General features: G+C 48.8%; 13 non-coding genes across 13 annotated transcripts; all 13 read left to right on the top strand.

Moving 5' to 3' along the window:
- The first annotated feature begins 3,813 nt into the window (after window positions 1–3,813).
- Window positions 3,814–3,886, top strand: Trnar-acg (transfer RNA arginine (anticodon ACG)). Its single transcript has one exon. It is a non-coding gene; the product is annotated as a tRNA-Arg (tRNA).
- Window positions 3,887–4,113: 227 nt separating this feature from the next.
- Trnar-acg (transfer RNA arginine (anticodon ACG)) lies at window positions 4,114–4,186 on the top strand. Its single transcript has one exon. It is a non-coding gene; the product is annotated as a tRNA-Arg (tRNA).
- Window positions 4,187–4,263: 77 nt separating this feature from the next.
- Trnar-acg (transfer RNA arginine (anticodon ACG)) lies at window positions 4,264–4,336 on the top strand. The gene has a single exon. It is a non-coding gene; the product is annotated as a tRNA-Arg (tRNA).
- A 227-nt stretch (window positions 4,337–4,563) lies between these two features.
- On the top strand, window positions 4,564–4,636 carry Trnar-acg (transfer RNA arginine (anticodon ACG)). Its single transcript has one exon. It is a non-coding gene; the product is annotated as a tRNA-Arg (tRNA).
- Window positions 4,637–9,688: 5,052 nt separating this feature from the next.
- Window positions 9,689–9,761, top strand: Trnar-acg (transfer RNA arginine (anticodon ACG)). The gene has a single exon. It is a non-coding gene; the product is annotated as a tRNA-Arg (tRNA).
- Window positions 9,762–9,988: 227 nt separating this feature from the next.
- Window positions 9,989–10,061, top strand: Trnar-acg (transfer RNA arginine (anticodon ACG)). The gene has a single exon. It is a non-coding gene; the product is annotated as a tRNA-Arg (tRNA).
- Window positions 10,062–10,138: 77 nt separating this feature from the next.
- Trnar-acg (transfer RNA arginine (anticodon ACG)) lies at window positions 10,139–10,211 on the top strand. The gene has a single exon. It is a non-coding gene; the product is annotated as a tRNA-Arg (tRNA).
- Window positions 10,212–10,438: 227 nt separating this feature from the next.
- On the top strand, window positions 10,439–10,511 carry Trnar-acg (transfer RNA arginine (anticodon ACG)). The gene has a single exon. It is a non-coding gene; the product is annotated as a tRNA-Arg (tRNA).
- Window positions 10,512–10,588: 77 nt separating this feature from the next.
- Window positions 10,589–10,661, top strand: Trnar-acg (transfer RNA arginine (anticodon ACG)). Its single transcript has one exon. It is a non-coding gene; the product is annotated as a tRNA-Arg (tRNA).
- A 77-nt stretch (window positions 10,662–10,738) lies between these two features.
- On the top strand, window positions 10,739–10,811 carry Trnar-acg (transfer RNA arginine (anticodon ACG)). Its single transcript has one exon. It is a non-coding gene; the product is annotated as a tRNA-Arg (tRNA).
- Window positions 10,812–21,062: 10,251 nt separating this feature from the next.
- Window positions 21,063–21,135, top strand: Trnar-acg (transfer RNA arginine (anticodon ACG)). Its single transcript has one exon. It is a non-coding gene; the product is annotated as a tRNA-Arg (tRNA).
- Window positions 21,136–21,212: 77 nt separating this feature from the next.
- Trnar-acg (transfer RNA arginine (anticodon ACG)) lies at window positions 21,213–21,285 on the top strand. Its single transcript has one exon. It is a non-coding gene; the product is annotated as a tRNA-Arg (tRNA).
- Window positions 21,286–21,513: 228 nt separating this feature from the next.
- Trnar-acg (transfer RNA arginine (anticodon ACG)) lies at window positions 21,514–21,586 on the top strand. The gene has a single exon. It is a non-coding gene; the product is annotated as a tRNA-Arg (tRNA).
- Window positions 21,587–26,467: the final 4,881 nt, after the last annotated feature.

Here is a 26,467-nt window from a genome sequence, read left to right as displayed (position 1 = left end):
GAAATGGAACAGAGCGAGGCTGCCAACGACGGGGACCGGGCTGCTAGTCTCGGTGCAACCTTCAAGCGCCCCCGAGACGACGCCGGAGACCAGGACAACGCAGCATCCAGCACCGGGGACGGGCCGCCGACGAAAGCGCCTCTTGGGAGGCGTGCGGGTTTCAAACCCAAACCGAATGTTCCGCCCGAGAGAAGGCCTCGGGACAAAGCACAGCACACCATCAACAACGCCGGGAAGCCGGGCGGCTCCGGAGGCGGCTAGCCGAAGGCTAGTCGTGAAAGGTAAGCACCATGCTCCGGGCCTACCTCATTCTTTAGTACAGCATGGCTCCTGAACCAACACTGAGTATTGCCACACTAAACGTGAGAGGCTTGGCGGCTAGCCGTAGGCAAAATCAAGTCCTACGGTTGGTCACTGACCACGACATAGATGTTTTAGCTGTCCAGGAGACCAAGGTAGACGGGGAGGAGGAGACCGGGAGCATGGTGCGGCGTTTCACGACTAGATATTATGCGGTCGTGAGCCACGCGGTAGGGACGTCCGCCGGATGCGTCCTGTTTGTTAAGAAGCTGCAAAACCTTGTAGTACAAAGTGTGTTTTCGTGTCAAGCCGGAAGGATCGTATTTTGCGATTTTGTTTTTGTGAAGTTCAATTTCGAGTTATATGCATATATGCGCCAAATGGTGTAGAAGAACGTGCTTTATTTTTTTCGAAACTTTTTCAGTTTATTAGCAGTGAAAAGTATCCGCGATAAAAGCAGTCATATATTGTCTAGGCTGATCAGCGAAAGTGAACTAGACGATGTATGTGACTGTCTGGAGGGGGAGCGGGAAGTGATGTATACGCGATTTCAAGGCAGTAGCCATGCGCGGTTAGACCGCTTGTACATGTCACAGGACATGATTCCAAAGTGCCACAGTTATTCTGTTGCACCTGTGTCGTTCTCCGATCACTGCTTGGTGATGTGTACCATAGGAATGAAGAAGAAGAGTCAATCTTTTAACTGGGACCAATGGAAAATGAATGCCTTACTTCTAAAAGACGCGCCATTTGTAGATACAATTCATGAGGCCGTTATGGAAGTAAGCGATGAATGTATTGAAACAATAGCAGAGAAATGGGAATGGTTCAAACAGAAGGTAAAAATGAAAGCAATAGAAAGATCTAGCTGCTTAAAGTTTGAGAGGGAAATGAAAGAACGAGACTTACGAAAGATACTTAATCAGCTGATAGCGCTGGAGTGCGAAGAGCCAGGGGCGTATAAGCAAGATATGCGAACCATCAAAGAAAAAATCGAACAGTTGGACAAAGAACGCTATCAAGGTGCGATTGTGCGCGCAAGAGCAAACGCATTAGTAGCGGGGGAGACGCCCACCAAAAGGGCGCTTGGACTTGAAAAAGCTCATGGTCGACGTAATCATGTCGATAAGATCTCGTGGAATGGCACACTCGTCGACGATAATAAGAGCATAGGCCGAGCGTTTTTAGAGTATTACCAGTCATTGTTTGCATATCAAGAAGCCAATGTAGATGAGTTCAAAAGGGTCTTTCTCAGTCAGCATGCCGCGATTAAGTGACGACACGAAGGACCTATTAGAAGGCAATATAAGAGAACACGAAGTCGAAAAAGCAATAAATGATTTGAACAATGGCAAATCACCCGGACCTGACGGTCTGAGCGCGTGTTTTTATAAAGCCTTCAAGAAAGAACTTTCGCCCCTGCTAACAGACCTGTTTAACGCCGCGTATGTGAACAAAGCTTTGCCGCCTTCTTTTAGTAAAGCGCATACCATCTTGATACCTAAGAGTGACAAAGCGGAGAAACTTAGGCTCGTGACATCTTATAGGCCGATATCTTTAACCAGTGTCGACTATAAGATTTTCATGAAGGTTTTGGCAGCCAGACTTCAAAGCGTCATCAAAGAAATCGTCGCAGACCACCAAACGTGTGGGATCAAAGGGAGGTCAATTTTTTCGAATATTCACACGATGCGGTGCGTGCTCGAGTGCTGTGACCTCACTTACGATGGCGTCGCAGTGCTCCAGCTTGACCTAGAGAAAGCTTTTGACTGTGTGTCTCATGATATTTTGTTTGCCATTCTGGATCACGTTAATGTAGGTGCCATCATCACTGAGGGAGTGGCATTGGCGTATCAGAACTGCACAACACGTTTAATTGTGAATAAATCATTGGGGGCCCCCATTAACGTCATGCGTTCTGTGCGTCAAGGCTGCCCCCTCAGTCCTCTTTTGTTTGCAGTTTACATTGAAACGATGTGTTTGGCGATAACTGAGAACGATCAAATACGCGGTTATAGCTTGGCAGCCGCAGAAGTCAAGCTCCTGGCATATGCAGATGATATCGCCGTGTGTTGTACAAACAGAGAAAGCGTAACGGAAACAATACGCGTGGTGAAACAGTTTTGTGATGTAACGGGCAGTAAAGTGAACTGGGGTAAGTCCCTCGGTTTGTGGCACGGAGAGTGGTCCTCGGCCCCGGACAACTTTGCGAATGTGAGCTGGGTGAAAACCCCTACCAAGTATCTCGGTGTTTCCTTGGATAGCTACAAACAGAGCGAGGAATACTGGACGAACCAAATAAAAGAAACAAAAGAAAAAGCAGACAGGTGGAAAGGCATCAACCTGTCCATTTTCGCAAGGGCAACTGTATGTAATTTGTTTTTCATTACGAAGTTGTGGTACGTCATGCAGACGTTGTTTTGTTCAAGGGTAAATGTGCAAAGATTGCACAGAGTGTTCGCCGTTTTTATCTGGGACTCTAACTGGGAAAGATGTAGCCGAACAAATCTGTTCAGGCGGGGGAAGGAAGGTGGCCTGGGCTTGGCGCATCTTTTTGTACGACAGCTTGTCAATAGATTTTTGTTTTTTCGAGATGTGCGTGATCCTTTTCTGCGTACGGTATTACAGCTCAGATTAAGAGCTGCGCTGCCGGCGCTCATTGTTAGTACCAATAGTATGCCAGGAACGATTCGCGGCTATCTTAAAGAGGTAGTTGACAGTGTGCGATTTCTTTCTGTGCGTTTTTCTTTCGATTATTTATCTGCCGTGAAAAGAAAGACATTATATAAAGATGTATGCGATATTATTTTTCCAGTGCCATTGTACAGAGCGATATACAGTGGAGGACCAGGACAGGATGTCCTTAAACGGGTGAAAAGAATGGAGGTGCCTACTGGGGCTAAAACATTCTTTTTTAGGCTACACACAGGAACACTGTCAGTGAAGACGTTCATGGAAGAACGCGGCTTCCTTGTACACCATGGGTGTACCATGGGTGCACACTGCTTGATTTGCAAGCAACCTGAAACTGTAGATCATCTGTTTTTGCATTGCTGGGAAGGGGTGTACTTCTGGGACGTCCTAAAACGGACAATCAAGAAGGAGTTTCCGTTGAATCCGCATGGGATCAGGTACTTACCGATTGACAATGAGGACGGGGTTCCATACGACCTAATTATGCTCAATGGCCTCCACTGTTTATGGCGGGCACGAATGGCAGGGTACCATTGCGACCCAGATGCTAGGCCTGCTCGTATTTATTTTCGAGAAAGTATGTCTCGTTACATTGAAATTAAGAAAATGCAAGATATTGTACCCGATTGGCTGTCGAGGATAGAACCTCTGACAGCTTTAAAAGAATTTTAGTTTGACAACGCCAGTCCATGTTGGGCTGATGGCTTTCATGTTTTTCAGTATGTTCTGTAGGTGTTCTTTTTCTGATGTCTGTTTCTATACCGTGTGCATTGTACATTGTCAAAGACCGGCAATAAATAAAAAAAAGGGGGGGTGGTGGGGCTTGTGGCGCAACGGATAACGCGTCTGACTACGGATCAGAAGATTCCAGGTTCGAATCCTGGCAAGCTCGTTTCTCGCTTTCATTATTTTTTGCCTGGGCGAAAAGGGAAGTATGGGCTGTACTCCAGTAGCTTTCCTTCCGGATTCGGGCTTGTGGCGCAATGGATAAGGCGTCTGACTACGGATCAGCAGATTCCAGGTTCGAATCCTGGCAAGCTCGTTTCTCGCTTTCATTATTTTTTGCCTAAGCGAAAAGGGAAGTATGGGCTGTACTCCAGTAGCTTTCCTTCCGGATTCGGGCTTGTGGCGCAACGGATAACGCGTCTGACTACGGATCAGAAGATTCCAGGTTCGAATCCTGGCAAGCTCGTTTCTCGCTTTCATTATTTTTTGCCTGGGCGAAAAGGGAAGTATGGGCTGTACTCCAGTAGCTTTCCTTCCGGATTCGGGCTTGTGGCGCAACGGATAACGCGTCTGACTACGGATCAGAAGATTCCAGGTTCTAATCCTGGCAAGCTCGTTTCTCGCTTTCATTATTTTTTGCCTGGGCGAAAAGGGAAGTATGGGCTGTACTCCAGTAGCTTTCCTTCCGGATTCGGGCTTGCGGCGCAACGGATAACGCGTTTGACTACGGATCAGAAGATTCCCGGTTCGAATCCTGGCAAGCTCGTTTCTCGCTTTCATTATTTTTTGCCTGGGCGAAAAGGGAAGTATGGGCTGTACTCCAGTAGCTTTCCTTCCGGATTCGGGCTTGTGGCGCAACGGATAACGCGTCTGACTACGGATCAGCAGATTCCAGGTTCGAATCCTGGCAAGCTCGTTTCTCGCTTTCATTATCTTTTTCCTGGGCAAAAAGGGAAGTATGGGCTGTACTCCAGTAGCTTTCCTTCCGGATTCGGGCTTGCGGCGCAACGGATAACGCGTCTGACTACGGATCAGCAGATTCCAGGTTCAAATCCTGGCAAGCTCGTTTCTCGCTTTCATTATCTTTCTCCTGGGCAAAAAGGGAAGTATGGGCTGTACTCCAGTAGCTTTCCTTCCGGATTCGGGCTTGCGGCGCACATTCTGCTTCCGGCCACCGAGCGTGACGGTTCGTAGGATCATGGCCTCTTCAAGGGCAGCGACAGCGGTCACTTTTGGCCGCGGTAACAGGACCAACGACGATGACAACCAATATCCGTTTATTCTGCCTCAACTGCCCCAAGGACGAGTGGCGATTAATACCGTGTTTTTGCATGGTGATGTGCGTGCCAGACCTTACAAGGTTGAGGATTTCAGGGACGCCCTGCTGCCGACAGGCTTGCTGCCGGAGGTGCTATGCATAGGGGCGTACCAGATTAACCACGTCTGGGCGGTGACCCCCAAGGATGCGACCGCCACAAAACGACTGGTGGCCCACAAGGAGCTCCAGGTGAAGGGACGACGGTGCGTCATCGTCGACCCACAGGACCAGCAGGTGAAGCTTAGGCTTCACTGGCTTCTGTACGGCGTGGCCGACGAGGACATCCGGACGGCGTTCGCGGCTTTCGGCAAGGTGGAGGAGGTAAGCCGGGAGAGGTGGCGCGTCCAAGGCATGGGGGACAAGACGTCAACCACCAGGACCGTGCTGCTCAAGCTCAAGAGCGGTCTCAAAGTAGAGGACCTTCCTCATCAGGTCCGCGTCGGCGGAGAGCTCGCCTTGGTGGTCGTTCCCGGGCGGCCTATGCAGTGCTTGCGCTGCCAGGGCAATGGCCACGTCCGGCGAGAGTGTAAGGTGCCGCGCTGCTCCCGTTGCAGACGTTTTGGGCACGTCGAAGCCGACTGCGTGAAGACCTACGCTACAGCTACAGGCCCAGCAGTGAGTGAAGCGGCAGCCGAACAGCTGATGGACGCAGTCGAGGCTGAAGACGCCGCTAAGGGAGCCGGAGACCATGTGCCGCCAGCGAAGACAAGTACCGTGACAGTGCCGGAGGGCGCTGAAGCCAAGGTGGTCGAAGCTGCTGAGCAAGTGACTGGGCCGGCACGGGTCGACACGGAAGCTGTCCTTGCAAATGAAGGTGCAAGTGAAGGCGAAAGCGATGACGATGAATCAGAAATGGAACAGAGCGAGGCTGCCAACGACGGGGACCGGGCTGCTAGTCTCGGTGCAACCTTCAAGCGCCCCCGAGACGACGCCGGAGACCAGGACAACGCAGCATCCAGCACCGGGGACGGGCCGCCGACGAAAGCGCCTCTTGGGAGGCGTGCGGGTTTCAAACCCAAACCGAATGTTCCGCCCGAGAGAAGGCCTCGGGACAAAGCACAGCACACCATCAACAACGCCGGGAAGCCGGGCGGCTCCGGAGGCGGCTAGCCGAAGGCTAGTCGTGAAAGGTAAGCACCATGCTCCGGGCCTACCTCATTCTTTAGTACAGCATGGCTCCTGAACCAACACTGAGTATTGCCACACTAAACGTGAGAGGCTTGGCGGCTAGCCGTAGGCAAAATCAAGTCCTACGGTTGGTCACTGACCACGACATAGATGTTTTAGCTGTCCAGGAGACCAAGGTAGACGGGGAGGAGGAGACCGGGAGCATGGTGCGGCGTTTCACGACTAGATATTATGCGGTCGTGAGCCACGCGGTAGGGACGTCCGCCGGATGCGTCCTGTTTGTTAAGAAGTTGCAAAACCTTGTAGTACAAAGTGTGTTTTCGTGTCAAGCCGGAAGGATCGTATTTTGCGATTTTGTTTTTTGTGAAGTTCAATTTCGAGTTATATGCATATATGCGCCAAATGGTGTAGAAGAACGTGCTTTATTTTTTTCGAAACTTTTTCAGTTTATTAGCAGTGAAAAGTATCCGCGATAAAAGCAGTCATATATTGTCTAGGCTGATCAGCGAAAGTGAACTAGACGATGTATGTGACTGTCTGGAGGGGGAGCGGGAAGTGATGTATACGCGATTTCAAGGCAGTAGCCATGCGCGGTTAGACCGCTTGTACATGTCACAGGACATGATTCCAAAGTGCCACAGTTATTCTGTTGCACCTGTGTCGTTCTCCGATCACTGCTTGGTGATGTGTACCATAGGAATGAAGAAGAAGAGTCAATCTTTTAACTGGGACCAATGGAAAATGAATGCCTTACTTCTAAAAGACGCGCCATTTGTAGATACAATTCATGAGGCCGTTATGGAAGTAAGCGATGAATGTATTGAAACAATAGCAGAGAAATGGGAATGGTTCAAACAGAAGGTAAAAATGAAAGCAATAGAAAGATCTAGCTGCTTAAAGTTTGAGAGGGAAATGAAAGAACGAGACTTACGAAAGATACTTAATCAGCTGATAGCGCTGGAGTGCGAAGAGCCAGGGGCGTATAAGCAAGATATGCGAACCATCAAAGAAAAAATCGAACAGTTGGACAAAGAACGCTATCAAGGTGCGATTGTGCGCGCAAGAGCAAACGCATTAGTAGCGGGGGAGACGCCCACCAAAAGGGCGCTTGGACTTGAAAAAGCTCATGGTCGACGTAATCATGTCGATAAGATCTCGTGGAATGGCACACTCGTCGACGATAATAAGAGCATAGGCCGAGCGTTTTTAGAGTATTACCAGTCATTGTTTGCATATCAAGAAGCCAATGTAGATGAGTTCAAAAGGGTCTTTCTCAGTCGCATGCCGCGATTAAGTGACGACACGAAGGACCTATTAGAAGGCAATATAAGAGAACACGAAGTCGAAAAAGCAATAAATGATTTGAACAATGGCAAATCACCCGGACCTGACGGTCTGAGCGTGTGTTTTTATAAAGCCTTCAAGAAAGAACTTTCGCCCCTGCTAACAGACCTGTTTAACGCCGCGTATGTGAACAAAGCTTTGCCGCCTTCTTTTAGTAAAGCGCATACCATCTTGATACCTAAGAGTGACAAAGCGGAGAAACTTAGGCTCGTGACATCTTATAGGCCGATATCTTTAACCAGTGTCGACTATAAGATTTTCATGAAGGTTTTGGCAGCCAGACTTCAAAGCGTCATCAAAGAAATCGTCGCAGACCACCAAACGTGTGGGATCAAAGGGAGGTCAATTTTTTCGAATATTCACACGATGCGGTGCGTGCTCGAGTGCTGTGACCTCACTTACGATGGCGTCGCAGTGCTCCAGCTTGACCTAGAGAAAGCTTTTGACTGTGTGTCTCATGATATTTTGTTTGCCATTCTGGATCACGTTAATGTAGGTGCCATCATCACTGAGGGAGTGGCATTGGCGTATCAGAACTGCACAACACGTTTAATTGTGAATAAATCATTGGGGGCCCCCATTAACGTCATGCGTTCTGTGCGTCAAGGCTGCCCCCTCAGTCCTCTTTTGTTTGCAGTTTACATTGAAACGATGTGTTTGGCGATAACTGAGAACGATCAAATACGCGGTTATAGCTTGGCAGCCGCAGAAGTCAAGCTCCTGGCATATGCAGATGATATCGCCGTGTGTTGTACAAACAGAGAAAGCGTAACGGAAACAATACGCGTGGTGAAACAGTTTTGTGATGTAACGGGCAGTAAAGTGAACTGGGGTAAGTCCCTCGGTTTGTGGCACGGAGAGTGGTCCTCGGCCCCGGACAACTTTGCGAATGTGAGCTGGGTGAAAACCCCTACCAAGTATCTCGGTGTTTCCTTGGATAGCTACAAACAGAGCGAGGAATACTGGACGAACCAAATAAAAGAAACAAAAGAAAAAGCAGACAGGTGGAAAGGCATCAACCTGTCCATTTTCGCAAGGGCAACTGTATGTAATTTGTTTTTCATTACGAAGTTGTGGTACGTCATGCAGACGTTGTTTTGTTCAAGGGTAAATGTGCAAAGATTGCACAGAGTGTTCGCCGTTTTTATCTGGGACTCTAACTGGGAAAGATGTAGCCGAACAAATCTGTTCAGGCGGGGGAAGGAAGGTGGCCTGGGCTTGGCGCATCTTTTTGTACGACAGCTTGTCAATAGATTTTTGTTTTTTCGAGATGTGCGTGATCCTTTTCTGCGTACGGTATTACAGCTCAGATTAAGAGCTGCGCTGCCGGCGCTCATTGTTAGTACCAATAGTATGCCAGGAACGATTCGCGGCTATCTTAAAGAGGTAGTTGACAGTGTGCGATTTCTTTCTGTGCGTTTTTCTTTCGATTATTTATCTGCCGTGAAAAGAAAGACATTATATAAAGATGTATGCGATATTATTTTTCCAGTGCCATTGTACAGAGCGATATACAGTGGAGGACCAGGACAGGATGTCCTTAAACGGGTGAAAAGAATGGAGGTGCCTACTGGGGCTAAAACATTCTTTTTTAGGCTACACACAGGAACACTGTCAGTGAAGACGTTCATGGAAGAACGCGGCTTCCTTGTACCATGGGGCCCACACTGCTTGATTTGCAAGCAACCTGAAACTGTAGATCATCTGTTTTTGCATTGCTGGGAAGGGGTGTACTTCTGGGACGTCCTAAAACGGACAATCAAGAAGGAGTTTCCGTTGAATCCGCATGGGATCAGGTACTTACCGATTGACAATGAGGACGGGGTTCCATACGACCTAATTATGCTCAATGGCCTCCACTGTTTATGGCGGGCACGAATGGCAGGGTACCATTGCGACCCAGATGCTAGGCCTGCTCGTATTTATTTTCGAGAAAGTATGTCTCGTTACATTGAAATTAAGAAAATGCAAGATATTGTACCCGATTGGCTGTCGAGGATAGAACCTCTGACAGCTTTAAAAGAATTTTAGTTTGACAACGCCAGTCCATGTTGGGCTGATGGCTTTCATGTTTTTCAGTATGTTCTGTAGGTGTTCTTTTTCTGATGTCTGTTTCTATACCGTGTGCATTGTACATTGTCAAAGACCGGCAATAAATAAAAAAAAGGGGGGGTGGTGGGGCTTGTGGCGCAACGGATAACGCGTCTGACTACGGATCAGAAGATTCCAGGTTCGAATCCTGGCAAGCTCGTTTCTCGCTTTCATTATTTTTTGCCTGGGCGAAAAGGGAAGTATGGGCTGTACTCCAGTAGCTTTCCTTCCGGATTCGGGCTTGTGGCGCAATGGATAAGGCGTCTGACTACGGATCAGCAGATTCCAGGTTCGAATCCTGGCAAGCTCGTTTCTCGCTTTCATTATTTTTTGCCTAAGCGAAAAGGGAAGTATGGGCTGTACTCCAGTAGCTTTCCTTCCGGATTCGGGCTTGTGGCGCAACGGATAACGCGTCTGACTACGGATCAGAAGATTCCAGGTTCGAATCCTGGCAAGCTCGTTTCTCGCTTTCATTATTTTTTGCCTGGGCGAAAAGGGAAGTATGGGCTGTACTCCAGTAGCTTTCCTTCCGGATTCGGGCTTGTGGCGCAACGGATAACGCGTCTGACTACGGATCAGAAGATTCCAGGTTCGAATCCTGGCAAGCTCGTTTCTCGCTTTCATTATTTTTTGCCTGGGCGAAAAGGGAAGTATGGGCTGTACTCCAGTAGCTTTCCTTCCGGATTCGGGCTTGCGGCGCAACGGATAACGCGTTTGACTACGGATCAGAAGATTCCCGGTTCGAATCCTGGCAAGCTCGTTTCTCGCTTTCATTATTTTTTGCCTGGGCGAAAAGGGAAGTATGGGCTGTACTCCAGTAGCTTTCCTTCCGGATTCGGGCTTGTGGCGCAACGGATAACGCGTCTGACTACGGATCAGCAGATTCCAGGTTCGAATCCTGGCAAGCTCGTTTCTCGCTTTCATTATCTTTTTCCTGGGCGAAAAGGGAAGTATGGGCTGTACTCCAGTAGCTTTCCTTCCGGATTCGGGCTTGTGGCGCAACGGATAACGCGTCTGACTACGGATCAGAAGAGTCCAGGTTCGAATCCTGGCAAGCTCGTTTCTCGCTTTCATTATTTTTGGCCTGGGCGAAAAGGGAAGTATGGGCTGTACTCCAGTAGCTTGCCTTCCGGATTCGGGCTTGTGGCGCAACGGATAACGCGTCTGACTACGGATCAGAAGATTCCAGGTTCGAATCCTGGCAAGCTCGTTTCTCGCTTTCATTATTTTTTGCCTGGGCGAAAAGGGAAGTATGGGCTGTACTCCAGTAGCTTTCCTTCCGGATTCGGGCTTGTGGCGCAACGGATAAGGCGTCTGACTACGGATCAGCAGATTCCAGGTTCGAATCCTGGCAAGCTCGTTTCTCGCTTTCATTATTTTTTGCCTGGGCGAAAAGGGAAGTATGGGCTGTACTCCAGTAGCTTTCCTTCCGGATTCGGGCTTGTGGCGCGGATTCTACTTCCGGCCACCGCAGTGAACGGACGCAGAATGCCTTGCTCCGTAGGGGCAGTTACAGCGGCCCTCGGCCGTGGTACCAGGTGTACGGATAAGCCTTACCCGGAATACCAAGTTGTTTTGCCTCATCTGCCTTCAGGTACTTCAGTTTTGTACACTGTATTTTTGCACGCTGACGTTAAAACCAGGCCGTATCGGGTCGAGCACTTTCGAGATGCTATCGCGAGTCTTGCACTGCTGCCGGAAGTGGTGGCCCTTGGCGCCTTCCAAATGAACCACGTATGGGAGGTGACCTTCCGTGATGAGGCTTCGAAGAAAAAGATGCTAGCGTTGGAATCTTTCAACGTGAAAGACCAACCCTGCATGGTTTTTGATCCGTGCAACCAAGGCATCAGGCTGAAGCTTTATTGGCTGTTGCACTTCGTTCATGACGACGAGGTTCGTGCAGCCTTAGCCCCTTACGGAAAGGTTACAGATGTCACCCGAGAAAAGTGGCGAGTACAGGGATGCAATGACAAAGGGTCCACCACCCGTTTGGTCACACTCCAGCCAAAAACTGGCGTGACAGTTGAAGACTTGCCTCACCAGGTGCGTGTAGCGGAGAACTTAGCGCTCGTGCATGTTACAGGAAGACCCCCGTTATGCCTCCGGTGCCATTGAACGGGACACATCCGGCGCGAGTGCCGCATACCACGCTGTGCACTTTGCCGCCGCTACGGCCACGAGGAACAAGAGTGCGTGAGGTCGTATGCTGCGGTAATAAGCCCAGTCAAAAGCGACGAAATGGCTGAACACATAATGGACCACGCTGACGCTGATGCGGCGTCCCGAGCAGAGACCGATGAGCAGGCGGCAGATAGCACGCACCCGGAAGCGACTCCAACACCGGAGGAAACCAAGAGCTCCAGTGGCGGCCAGACTGTCGACGCAAAGAGCGTGCTGTCTGAGAAACCGACTACTGAAGAAAATATGACTGACACAAAGGGTGCGCCATCAGCGAGCACGTCGGAGTCGACCACGAAAGACGGGACCGGGAATTCTGAGGATATCGAAATGATAGCAGCTGCCAAAGCAGCTGCAAAGAGGCCTCGTGAGGTCATTGATGGATGTGAAGACACACCGGAACGATCGAGCACCGGCGAGCCCTCACCGAAGAGGCCTATAACAAGGCGACCCGGCTTCAAACCGAAGCCGAACATACCGCCTGACAGGCGGACGACTTCAACACCACCCCCGCAATAGCGGGGAACGGACTGTGCCGAGACAGCGTGCCCTCAGTGCAAGACCTACCCTAGCGGACATGTAGATTTTGCCGCGTACTGTTTATTGCCTTTATTGCCTGCCCAGACGTGAGTATCATTCTGTCTGTATGCCTAATCTAAACATGGCTGTTAGTCTGACAGTTCCCTTTTGCGTAGGGACGTTAAATGTGAGGGGTCTGGCATCCCGCAGAAGGCAGTGCCAGATAAACCGGCTCTTGTTAGAAGATGATATCGACATAATGGCAGTGCAGGAAACCAAAGTAGAAAGCGAAGAGCAAACAGACAGAATGGTCGAGCCTTTCAGGAATAGGTATAATGTATGCGTGTCTCACGCCAGAGGAACTTCCGCGGGTTGCATAATACTTGTTCGAAAAGGCACTGATATTGTTGTGCAAACTGTCACGTCCAGTGATGACGGTAGGCTACTAGTCATCGACTTTAGTTTTTGCGGCCTCCTCTGGCGTGCAATATGTGTTTATGCGCCGAATAAGATACACGAACGCGAAGAATACATAGGAAACCTGAAAGCCTGTATGACGTGCGAAAGAAACATAATATTATTTGAGGACTTTAACTGTGTGTGTAGACCGCAAGATCGAGCAAACAGATTGACCTATCGCGATAAAAGTGCGTTACTGTTGAGCACTCTTGTAAACGAATTTGAACTAGACGACGTTGTTTGTATTTTTGACGGCGACGAGCACGTACAGTATACGCACTAGCAAGGTGTAAGTCACGCTAGACTTGACCGCATATATGTTTCTGCTGAAATCACACCGCATCTTACTACGTACCGAGTAAAGAACGTCACATTTAGTGATCACTGCTTGGTGACAGCGACAGTAGGTACCAAAGCAAAAGTATCAAGATTCAGTTGGAATTTGTGGAAATTAAATGATAAATTGTTGGATGATGAAACTTTTCTTAAGAAAGTAAAGGAGAAGATGGATGGAATATTTTCGGTTGAAACTTCTAACTTCACAATAGTTTGGGAACAATTTAAGAACGAAGTAAAGATTGCCGCGATTGAACGAGCTTGCGTGCTGCGTAGCAATGAAAAACAGCAAGAGAAAGAACTAAAGAGCACGTTAGATTTTATGACTACTGTTGAGAGTACTAACCCTGGACACTTTAGCAAGGAAATACGTGACCTGAAAAGTAAACTTGAAGTGATTGATGAGAATAAATATCGCGGGGCGATGGTCAGAGCACGAGCGGAAAGACTATGGCTCGGAGAAACGCCTACTAAGCGGACACTCGGTGAAGAAAAAAGGCAAGCAGTAAAAAAAGAGATAAAAGAAATAAGATATAAAAACGAAGCGACACGTGATAAAGAATTGATAAAGAAAGCGTTTGTTGAGTGTTATCAAAGACTGCTAAGCCCTAAAATAAAAGATACAGTAGCCTTTCGAAATGATTTTCTATCGCTCATGCCAAGGCTAGACGATGAAGTGAGAGAAACGCTTGAGCGGCCAATTAGTCTGCATGAGGTAGAACAGGCCATTGATGAGCTAAGCACCGGCAAGGCACCCGGGCCTGATGGACTAGGCGCTGCCATTTACAAAACCTTCAAGAAAGAACTGGCACAAGCGTTACACCGCGTGATAGATGAGTGCTATGATCGAAAAAGGGCACCATTATCGTTTAGAAAATGCCATGTAGTATTAATTCCAAAATCAGATGATCCCAGGAAATTGATGGCTGTTGAGGCCTATCGACCAATAAGCCTTACAAATGTAGACTATAAAATATTTACAAAGGTGCTAGCCAAGAGATTGCAGAGCGTTATCACACACCTCGTACTGCCTCACCAGACATGTGGCATCAAAGGAAGGACCATTTACACAAATATACACACCGCTAGAACTATCCTTGAATGCTGTGACATAAATCTTGACAACATAGCTATGATACAACTAGATCTTCAGAAAGCATTTGACAGGGTCAATCATGACATATTACTATCAGTATTAGAACATTGTAATGTAGGAAGCGTCATCACTAAAGGCATCAAAATGGTGTATGAAGAGTGTGCCGTAAACCTTATAATGAACAACACCTTAAGTGAGAACATTCCAGTGCTGTCAGGTATAAAACAAGGGTGTGCGTGCTCGTCTCTTCTTTTTGCACTTTATTTGGAACCCTTATGTTTAAAAATTCTAAGAAATGAAAGGGTGCATGGTTATTCCTATTACACCAGTGAAGTGAAGATACTGGCATATGCGGATGACATCGCCATATTCTGCAGAGACAAGGACAGTGTTAAAGAAGCTGTTAAGGAAGCTACAGCATTCTGCAGCGCTACCGGAAGTGCCATTAGCTGGGATAAGTCTCTTGGCATTTGGCATGGAAATTGGGGGGAAACGCCGGAGACGTATGCAAATATGCGATGGACCAATATTCCTGCTAGTTACTTGGGAGTGCCTCTTCAGCATTATAGAAATACCACAGAATACTGGGCAGGAGAGACAGACAGGCTGAAAGACCAGTTTGAAAAATGGGGAGGGCATAACTTTTCTATGTTTTCAAGCGCAACAGTCTGTAATGTATTTTTTGTTGCAAAAGTGTTTTATGTACTTCAAGTGTTCAGTATGAGTAGAATTTGTGTACAGAAATTACACAGAGTGTTTGCCACCTATATATGGAATTCTACATGGGAACGCACCAGTCGGTCAAACTTGTTCCTTTCCATGCGAAACGGAGGACTTGGACTGTGTCATTTGTTTTTGAAACAAATTGTTTCATGGTTTTTCTTTTTGCGAGACCAAAGGGATATTTTCTTGAGTGCTGTTATACATGCCAAAATGTGTAATCATATTCCGGAATATATTGTGTCGTCAAACGCAGAGACACGGGGAACACTGAGCAGCTTTTGGCGCGAAATTGTCTCAGCTTATCAAGTACTGAAGTCGCGATTTTCCTTAGAATACCTGGGCACAGTTGCGCGTAAACGATTATACAAAGATCTACTCGATGTATTTTTGCCAATACCGTTGTACCGCTCCATCTATCAACTAGGACAAGAACGTGACGTTTTAAAACGAGTTCGGAAAATGCCAGTTAGAGCGTCATCAAAAACCTTTTTTTTTTCAACTGCACACAGGCACGCTCCCTGTAAAACCGTGGCTGGAAAGTAAAGGTATCTTTGTTCCATGGGGATTGCACTGTTTGATATGCCAGAAGACCGAAACGATAGAGCACATCTTTCTGGACTGTCACGATGCTGTTTTCCTGTGGGACATTCTTCAGCGGACAGTCAAGAAGGAGTTGCCAGTATCACCCTTTGGTATCAGATTTTTGCCATGCGCAGATACAGAGGACGTGCCATGTGACATGCTAATGCTGTTGTGCTTGCACAGTGTATGGAAAACGAGGATGGCGGTCAGGAATGCGGATATAAACGCACGATCGGCAGTGCAAAACTTCATTGAACACTGTGTGTACGTACGAGATGTTCTCAAAATCCAGAGAGACCCACCGGATTGGTTACCTGTTCTTGATAAGCTGGCTTCTCTGAGGCCATTTTAACCTCCCACTCCAGCCATGATAAGGCTCACGCGTATTTTATTATAATTGTATCCTTGTCTGTATGAGTTGTGTGTTTGTAAGTGGCAAACCGGTAATAAAGAAAAAAAAATCGGGCTTGTGGCGCAACGGATAAGGCGTCTGACTACGGATAACAGATTCCAGGTTCGAATCCTGGCAAGCTCGTTTCTCGCTTTCATTATTTTTTGCCTGGGCGAAAAGGGAAGTATGGGCTGTACTCCAGTAGCTTTCCTTCCGGATTCGGGCTTGTGGCGCAAGTGCTTCCGGCCACCGAGCGTGACGGACGCACGATGACGGGCTCCGTAGGAGCGGCTTCAGCGGCCCAGAGCGGCCGCGGTAACAGGAATTTTGCTGCGGACAACGAGTACCAAGTTGTTTTGCCGAGTTTGCCAACAGGGCGTTTTGTTGTGAACACAGTTTTTTTACATTGTGACATCAGGGCCCGCCCATACCGGGTGGAAGATTTCCGCGATGCGCTCGCCCCGTTATCGCTCCTGCCGGAAGTGGTGGCTCTCGGGGCCTACCGTATGAGCCATGTTTGGGCCGTGACCTTCAGGGACGACGAAGCGGTGAAGAAGATCGTCAGCGTTGGTGAGCTGCAGGTCAAGAAGGGCCGATGCCTCGTCATTGACCCCGCCAACCAGGATGTGCGCTTGAAAGTGCATTGGCTGCTGCACACCGTTCCCGACGAGGACGTGCGTCTTGCCTTTGCGCCGTTCGGAAAGGTCACGGACGTCGCCCGCGAGCGGTGGCGTGTTCATGGCGTGGCGGATAAGAACTCGACTACAAGACTGGTTACGCTGAAGTTGAAGCCGGGCGTAACGCTGGTCGACCTGCCACATCAGGTGAGCGTCTCCGGCGAGCTGGCTCTCGTGGTTGTGCCGGGCAGGGCCCCACTCTGCCTGCGCTGCCGCGGAACGGGCCATATTCGTCGCGACTGCCGCATACCGCGGTGTGGTGCGTGCCGACGCTTCGGTCACGAAGAGAGTCAGTGCGAGCGGACGTACGCTAGCGTGACCGGACCCGTGAGCAACGACGACAACTCCGCCCTACTCATGGATGAGGCGGACATGGAAGACACATCGTCCACGGCTAAGGAAGCAGCTGGCGAGGCGGCAAAGACGGAGGCACGACTCGAGAAACAGGGGCAACACGTCGATGAGGCCGTCGCCACTCATCAAGAGAAGGCAGAGGACAGTGTAGCTGTGACGAACGCTGAGGTAAAGAGCCTACCTGAACCGGGAGCGACCTCCACCCCCCCTGATCCTGAGGGCATGGACACCCATACCGGGCTCGCTAACTTGCAGGCGGGGAAACGACCACACGACCAGGCCAATAGCCTGGCTACGCTACAAGACAGCAATGGCGGAGACGAGCCACCGCCGAAAACGCCAGGTATGAGGCGACCAACCCTGAAGCTGCGGCCGAACATTACGGACGATCCACGGCAGGCGGGTAAACCGCCTCCGTAATTTTGCACTGTCTACAGCTTAGGCGGGTAGGGGGGTTGGTGAGTGCAATGGCCGTCATCCTGAGCACTACCCTTTTTAGATACGTGTCAGGAACGGGGGCTCAAGTTGCATTTGAGTGTTTCTTAGAGAGGTCGAGTTGTGTTTGCTTTTGTGGCTCTCGCCGCGGTTATCGGCGCATCATTATGAACACGCGTCCTTGGGTAACTGATGGGCACTCTTCTGCCGTTTAGTCATGGCGGCCAATATTGAAGGAACGCTACGTGTAGCCACTTTAAATGTACGAGGGCTCAGCGCAAGAAGGCGACAATGTCAGCTAAGTCGTCTACTCTTAGATAATGACTTGCATCTTGTGGGAATCCAAGAGACCAAAATAGAGAGCCAAGAGCTAACCGACAGAATGGTGTCCAATTTTCGTACTCACTTTGATGTGTGTGTTTCTCACGCTGTTGGTGGATCAGGTGGTTGCGCTATATTCATTCGAAGAAACTTTGGCATTTGTGTGCAGTCAGTGTTTTCGTGTGAAACTGGGCGCCTTTCAGTGGCTGATTTTTGTTTTTGCGATAAGGATTTCCGTGTCATTTGTGTCTACGCACCGAATATCGAAACAGACCGGCGATCCTTCTTTGAGCGTCTTGAAACGTACGTAAACTGTCAGAAGGTGGTAATACTGCTGGGCGATTTTAACTGTGTGTGCACTGCTGACGATCGCGCAAAATGTTCACACGTTCGCGACAAGAGTGCTGAATTGCTAAATGCGGTGGTGCACGATTATGACTTGGAAGATGTCGGCAGTGTCTTCGCCAGCGGTACTCACCCGCAGTTTACCCACTTCCAGCGTGATAGCCACGCTCGGCTAGATAGATTATATGTGTCAGCCGAATTGGTGCCTTTGTGTAGTGAATATGATGTGCAACCCATTGCTTATAGCGATCACTGCTTAGTAAGTGCCACCTTTGGGAAAAGACAGATCAAACACACCTTTAATTGGGACCTCTGGAAATTGAACGTGCAGTTGTTGGGTGACGATGGTTTCGTTGATGCTGTTGCGAAGGAACTAGAAAGCCTGAGTTCAGTCCAACTAGAAAGCTTCGCCATTAAATGGGAAGAATTTAAACAGAAAGTTAAAACTATGGCTATTGAAAGAAGCAGTGTACTTCGGCATAACCTGAAACAGGCAGAAACAAACCTTCGCCACCAACTGCAATTTTTCATCAGCATGGAAAGTGTCCAGCCTGGTGCGTATACTAAGGAAATAAAGGAAGTAAAAACCGAACTCGAAAGGATAGACTCTGAGAAGTACAAAGCGGCCGTTGTGCGATCAAGGTCTGAGAAGCTGTGGGCGGGAGAAGCGCCAACAAAACGAGCCCTCTCAGACGAGAAAAGGTACGCGTGTCGGAAGGAAATCCGCCAGATAGCTAAAGGCAATGATATCACGTCCGACCAAAACGACATCAAGCAAGGGATCGCCGATCACTTCAAAGCCTTCTTGAGTCAACCACGTGAACCTAAAGAGGGGCTATGAGATGGAATTCCTTTCATTGATGCCTAGGCTAGATGAAGAAGTTAAGACACGGCTTGAACATCCCATTACCCTGAGTGAGATAGAGTGCGCAATAGACGAGTTGGCCCCCGGTAAAGCACCTGGGCCTGATGGCTTAGGGGCCACTTTCTATAAAACTTTTAAGTCTGCGCTGGTTCATGTCCTCCAACTAGTGATTAGCGAAGCGTACGACCGAAAAAGATTGCCCTTGTCTTTCACAACATCGCATATCGTACTAATCCCGAAGAGTGATGATGAAAAGAAACGCTTGTTGCCTGGCTCATATCGCCCGATAACTCTAGCCAACGTTGACTATAAAATATTCACGAAAGTATTAGCAAAACGACTGCAAAGTGTCATCAAAACATTGGTAGGGCCGCACCAGACTTGTGGCATTAAAGGCCGCAGTATTACCACAAATGTACACGTGGCTCGAAGTGTGCTAGAGTGTTGCGATGCGATTGGCGATTACGTCGCGATGATGCAGATCGATTTGGCAAAAGCCTTCGACCTCGTCTCGCACAAGGCTCTGCTAGGCATACTTGAACATACAAATGTTGGCAGTGTGATAACGGAAGGTGTCACGATGGCTTACAAAGACTGCTCAACGCGAATTATTGTTAATGGGGAGCTCACCGATAGCTTTCGTGTGCTCTCGTCGGTGCGTCAAGGATGCCCGCTTTCGCCCCTTCTTTTTGCTGCTTATCTCGAGCCACTCTGTTTGGCCATTAAAAACAACGAACGCATAGCAGGCTATCGACTACAGGCGGCACGTGTTAAAATATTGGCGTATGCAGACGACATCGCTATTTTCTGCAAAGATAAAGCGAGCATTAAAGAGGCAACTGCTATAGTCGAAAAGTTTTGCGATTCAACTGGAGCCCAGATAAACTGGGATAAAAGTTATGGCTTCTGGCATGGGAGTTGGGAAGACACGCCGGAGACCTTTTCTCGATTGAATTGGTCAAGGTTACCTACACAGTACCTGGGGGTACCTCTCGGAAACTACCGTGAGCCCGAACCGTACTGGCTCGACCAAGTTTCGAGAGCAAAGGAAAAGGCTGACGGTTGGAGAGGCAAGCAATTGTCAATGTTTTCTAGAGCCACCGTTTGCAACCTTTTTTTAGTTTCCAAGATATGGTATGTTATGAATGTGTTGTGTGCTGCGCGGGTAAGCGTACAAAAAATTCACCGCATTTTCGCCACTTTCATTTGGGCCTCTACCTGGGAGAGGACGAGTCGAACAAATTTGTTTTTCCCGGTAAAGAAAGGTGGGCTTGGTCTGGTTCACTTGTTTTTGCGACAAATTGTGTCACGCTTTGTGTTTCTGCGGGATCAAAATGATCTCTTTCTTCGAACGCTAATTCAAGTACGGCTGAGTAGACTTCTCCCGGGATTTGTTGTTTCGTCGGCGCAGAACATGCCGGGAACCGTGACTGGGTACCTGCGTGAAGTGGTGCTGGCGTATAGGATGTTGAATGTGCGTTTTTCGCAGCAGTATCTGTCCACTGTTACAAAAAACAAATTGTACAGAGATCTCGTGGACACGATGCTACCTGTACCTTTGTACCGTTCGCCACACCGTGGAGGCCCCGGACAGGACGTTTTAAAGAGAGTCAAGAAAATGCCAGTACGGTCATCGACTAAGTCTTTCTTTTTCAAATTACATACAAGCACACTTCCCGTTAAGACCTGGCTTCAGAGCAAGGGTATTTTCATCCCCTGGACAACTGACTGCTTTTTATGTAAAAAACCTGAAACAATAGAACATGTTTTCCTAGATTGCTGGGACCCGATCTTTCACTGGGACGTCCTGCAGAGAACGCTGAAGAAACAGTTACCTCTGGACCCGTATGGAATACGCTTCTTGCCAGTAGATTCCTCAGAGGAAGTACCGTATGACCTCATTATGGTCCTGGGCCTCCACGCGATGTGGAAAACTCGCATGCAATTTGAACATGCAGACATCGTTGTGATACCGGTGCGAGAACACTTCATTGAGAGTGTTGTTTACGTGAGAGACGCGTACAAAGTACTGCCTGATCCACCACAATGGATGTCTGTACTCGATGAACTGGTGTCAATGAAAAGATTTTAGTACTCTGCTAGCCAAAGTGTGGTTGGCACGTTTTATCATATTGTAAACCTTGATTTTGTGTGTCGAAGACGGCAATAAAGAAAAAAAAAGGCTTGTGGCGCAACGGATAACGCGTCTGACTACGGATCAGAAGATTCCAGGTTCGAATCCTGGCAAGCTCGTTTCTCGCTTTCATTATTTTTTGCCTGGGCGAAAAGGGAAGTATGGGCTGTACTCCAGTAGCTTTCCTTCCGGATTCAGGCTTGTGGCGCAACGGATAACGCGTCTGACTACGGATCAGAAGATTCCAGGTTTGAATCCTGGCAAGCTCGTTTCTCGCTTTCATTATTTTTTGCCTGGGCGAAAAGGGAAGTATGGGCTGTACTCCAGTAGCTTTCCTTCCGGATTCGAGCTTGTGGCGCAACGGATAACGCGTCTGACTACGGATCAGAAGATTCCAGGTTCGAATCCTATCAAGCTCGTTTTCTCGCTTTCATTATCTTTTTCCTGGGCAAAAAGGGAAGTATGGGCTGTACTCCAGTAGCTTTCCTTCCGGATTCAGGCTTGTGGCGCAACGGCTAACGCGTCTGACTACGGATCAGAAGATTCCAGGTTCGAATCCTGGCAAGCTCGTTTCTCGCTTTCACTATTTTATGCCTGGGCGAAAAGGGAAGTATGGGCTGTACTCCAGTAGCTTTCCTTCCGGATTTGGGCTTGTGGTGCAACGATTCTGCTTCCGGCCACCGAGCGTGACGGTTCGTGAATCATGGCCTCTCCCGGGGCAGCGACAGCGGTAACTTTTGGCCGCGGAAACAGGACCAACGACGAAGAGAAGGATTACCCTTTTATTTTGCCGCAACTGCCTAAAGGACGAGTGGCTACTAACACCGTGTTTTTACACGGGGATGTACGTGCGAGACCATACAGGGTCGAGGACTTCAGAGACGCCCTACTGCCGACGGGCTTGCTGCCTGGCGTGGTATGCATAGGGGCGTACCAGATCAATCACGTGTGGGCGGTGACCCTTAAGGATGCGACCACCACGAAACGGCTGGTGGCCCTGAAGGAACTTCAAGTGAAAGGACGACGGTGCGTCATCGTCGACCCACCGGACCAGCAGGTGAAGCTTCGGCTTCACTGGCTGCTGTATGGCGTTGCCGACGATGACGTCCGGGTGGCGTTTGCGCCTTTCGGCAACGTGGACGAGGTAAGTCAGGAGAGGTGGCGTGTCCAAGGTATGGGGGACAAGACCTCTACCACGCGGACCGTCCTCCTCAAGCTGAAGACCGGAGTCAAGGTAGAGGACCTTCCACATCAGGTCCGCGTCGGCGGAAAACTCGCTTTGGTGGTCGTTCCCGGTCGGCCCATGCAGTGCTTGCGTTGCCAGGGCACTGGGCACGTCCGGCGAGAGTGTAAGGTGCCGCGCTGCTCCCGTTGCAGACGTTTTGGGCACGTCGACGCCGACTGCGTGAAGACGTACGCTACAGCGACAGGTCCAGCAGTGGGTGAAGCGGCAGCCGAAAATCTGATGGATGCAGCCGGAGGATGAAGACGCCGCTAAGGGAGCCGGAGACTTGCCGCCAGCGAAAACATGTACCGTGACAGTGCCGGAGGGCGCTGAAGCCAAGGTGGACGAAGCTGCTGAGCAAGTGACTGGGCCGCCACGGGTCGACACGGAAGCTGCCCTTCGAAAGGAAGGTAAGAGTGAAGGCGAAAGCGATGACGACGATTCAGAAATGGAACAGAGCGAGGCTGCCAACGACGGGGACCGGGCTGCTAGTCTCGGTGCAACCTTCAAGCGCCCCCGAGACGACGGCGGAGACAAGGACAGCGCAGCATCCAGCACTGGGGATGGGCCACCGCCAAAAGCGCCTCTTGGGAGGCTTTCGGGTTTCAAACCCAAACCGAACGTTCCGCCCCAGAGAAGGCCTGGGGAAAAAGCGCAGCACACCACCAACAACACCGGGAAGCCAGGCGGCTCCGGAGGCGGCTAGCCGAGGCCTAGTCGTGAAAGGTAAGCACCATGCTCCGGGCCTACTTCATTCTTTAGTACAGCATGGCACCTGACCCGTCTCTCAGTATTGCCACACTAAACGTGCGAGGCTTGGCGGCTAGCCGTAGGCAATGTCAAGTCCTACGGTTGATCACTGACTACGACATAGACGTTTTAGCTGTCCAGGAGACCAAGGTAGACGGGGAGGAAGAGAGCGGGAGCATGGTGCGGCGTTTCACGACTAGATATTATGCAGTTGTGAGCCACACGGTAGGGACGTCCGCTGGATGTGTCCTGCTTGTTAAGAAGTTACGAGACCTGGTTGTTCAAAGTGTGTTTTCATGTCAGTCGGGAAGGTTTGTTACTTGCGATTTTGTTTTTTCTAAAGTTTAATTCCGAATTATATGCATATATGCGCCAAATGGTGTAGAAGAACGTGCATTATTTTTTCGAATCTTTTTCAGTATATTAGCAGTGAAAAGTGCATGCTTTTGTTGGGGGATTTCAACTGTGTTTTGAGTGCTCGGGATAGATGCAATAATGGTGGTATCCGCGATAAACGCAGTCATATATTGTCTAGGCTGATAAGCGAAAGTGAACTAGACGATGTATGTGAGTGTCTGGAGGGGGAGCGGGAAGTGATGTATACGCGATTTCAAGGCAGTAGCCATGCGCGGTTAGACCGCTTGTACATGTCAAGACCGCTTGTACATGTCCCAGGACATGATTCCAAAGTGCCACAGTTATTCTGTTGCACCTGTGTCGTTCTCAGATCACTGCTTGGTGAAGTGTAACATAGGTATGAAGAAGAAGAGCGAATCTTTTAACTGGAACCTATGGAAAATGAATGCCTTACTACTAAAAGACGAGCCATTTGTAGAGGCAATACATAGGCCGTTATGGAAGTATGCGATGAACGTACTGAAACCATAGCAGAGAAATGGGAATGGTTCAAGCAGAAGGTAAAAATGAAAGCAATAGAAAGATCGAGCTGCTTAAAGTTTGAGAGGGAAATGAAAGAACGAGACTTACGAAAGATACTTAATCAGCTGATAGCGCTGGAGTGCGAAGAGCCAGGGGCGTATAAGTAAGATATGCGAACCATCAAAGAAAAAATCGAACAGTTGGACAAAGAACGCTATCAAGGTGCGATTGTGCGCGCAAGAGCAAACGCATTAGTAGCGGGGGAGACGCCCACCAAAAGAGCGCTTGGACTTGAAAAAGCTCATGGTCGACGTAATCATGTCGATAAGATCTCGTGGAATGGCACACTCGTCGACGATAATAAGAGCATAGGCCGAGCGTTTTTAGAGTATTACCAGTCACTGTTTGCATATCAAGCAGCCAATGTAGATGAGTTCAAAAGGGTCTTTCTCAGTCGCATGCCGCGATTAAGTGACGACACGAAGGACCTATTAGAAGGCAATATAAGAGAACACGAAGTAGAAAAAGCAATAAATGATTTGAACAATGGCAAATCACCCGGACCTGACGGTCTGAGCGCGTGTTTTTATAAAGCCTTCAAGAAAGAACTGTCGCCCCTGCTAACAGACCTGTTTAACGCCGCGTATGTGAACAAAGCTTTGCCGCCTTCTTTTGGTAAAGCGCATACCATCTTGATACCTAAGAGTGACAAAGCGGAGAAACTTAGGCTCGTGACATCTTATAGGCCGTTATCTTTAACCAATGTCGACTGTAAGATTTTCATGAAGGTTTTGGCAGCCAGACTTCAAAGCGCCATCAAAGAAATCGTCGCAGACCACCAAACGTGTGTGATCAAAGGGAGGTCAATTTTTTCCAATATTCACACGATGCGGTGCGTGCTCGAGTGCTGTGACATCACTTACGATGGCGTCGCAGTGCTCCAGCTTGACCTAGAGAAAGCTTTTGACTGTGTGTCTCATGATATTTTGTTTGCCATTCTGGATCACGTTAATGTAGGTGCCATCATCACTGCGGGAGTGGCATTGGCGTTAGGGTGGCTAGAATGGGGAGGTGTGAATACCGGAGGCGCTTTCCTTGAGGCGCGCGTGACCCCCTTGCGCACCGATGCCACCAGGGGAAATATGGCGCTACCGCTCCCGGCGCGGGAAGCATAGCCGCGCCGGCCTGCCGGCCTCGCCTCCGTGCCTTCGCCGACAGTTTTGGTCTCGTCGCCAGTTTTGGGGTGTTTCTCGCGATACATAGCGTGTTGCACAGCATCGTCGTGGTATTGCCAATTGCCATCCTTGTATTATTCACGAGGCTTTTCACGCTAGCTCAATCTGATCACCACCGTCTGTTTTTTTTTTTTTTCCTTAGGTTTATCGTTCGCGACTTTATTAATGGAACTGCAGTCTTGATACCACGTCGCATTCTTGCCCTCTCAGAAGATGCCGTGCCCACAGTACTTCCGAACTTGCCAAAGTACATTAGTAGGACTCTGACGAAAGAAAGAAAAAGAAGAGATGTCTCACGTGCTCCACGGGTCCCAGGTTCGGCACGCAAACCACTTCGGTGTAGCAAGTTCCGCCTTCTGTGACCCTGTATGCCTGGACTACATAATCGACTCCCTGAGTACGAATAAAGTATTTTTATTATTATTATTATTATTATTATTATTATTATTATTATTATTATTATTATTATTATTATTATTATTATTATTATTATTATTATTATTATTATTATCTTACAAGAGAAGCGGCGCTTGTCTATTGACAAGACGGGGGAATACGTGCCCACCGGCAGACGGGGAGGCTGCAAATATACAGCGGGACGGAATGCCCATTGTTAATTTTCGAGTTTAAGCGACCTTTGAAACTGTAGTCACTGCAAAAGTTTAAACAAAACATTGCTCGTTACCAGACTGCAGAGTTTACAATGAACGAAATGCCGCGGCTGTTGTGTTAAGTGTTCTTCATTGGAGAAGGACTTGCCAGCTGTAGCATCTATTTGGCTGGGCAGCTTCACAACGAAACCGTTGTGGAATCTAAAGAACAAACAGAAGGGACCTTGGGGGCCTTTTATATCCATCAGAACCATTCTACAAGCTGGTCGATGCCCTTGAAAACAAGCTCACTCGTTTGCATGCCAAAGCTGTAGCAGAGTTTATGCAGTCGATCATGGTGGTGTGCTTTGCAGTCGTGATGTGCTAAAAATTGGTTGCCTAGAGCATTCTGCTGCCCTGACAGCGTCAGTTGTACGTTTTTATTGTGTAACAAGGATTCATTTTTTGCTTAAAGGTGTCATTCAGCAGGGCATTGAGAATAAACTAAAAGCACTGAAATCTTGCGTGTCGTAGATCAAATTTTCCCATAGTTTTTTTCCTCACTTAAATATACGATTTTATGACCAGATCTGTTGCTGTCTGCAATCATAGGAAATTGCTTATTTGAGCGTCGAAAGGACATGCTACAGGTCAGCAAGCGCTGGCATAAAGTGGTTTGTACGTCGAGAAGTAATCGGGTAATGACTGCAGTTTACAGGTCGTACGTACGGCACGCATAGGGTGATTACTGCTGACCTCGAGGACGACGGTC

Source organism: Dermacentor silvarum, chromosome 4 (genome assembly GCF_013339745.2).
Source record: "Dermacentor silvarum isolate Dsil-2018 chromosome 4, BIME_Dsil_1.4, whole genome shotgun sequence".
NCBI lineage: Eukaryota > Metazoa > Arthropoda > Arachnida > Ixodida > Ixodidae > Dermacentor > Dermacentor silvarum.
The sequence above is the reverse complement of the archived record's forward strand: the minus strand, read 5'-3'. Positions and strand labels throughout refer to the sequence as shown.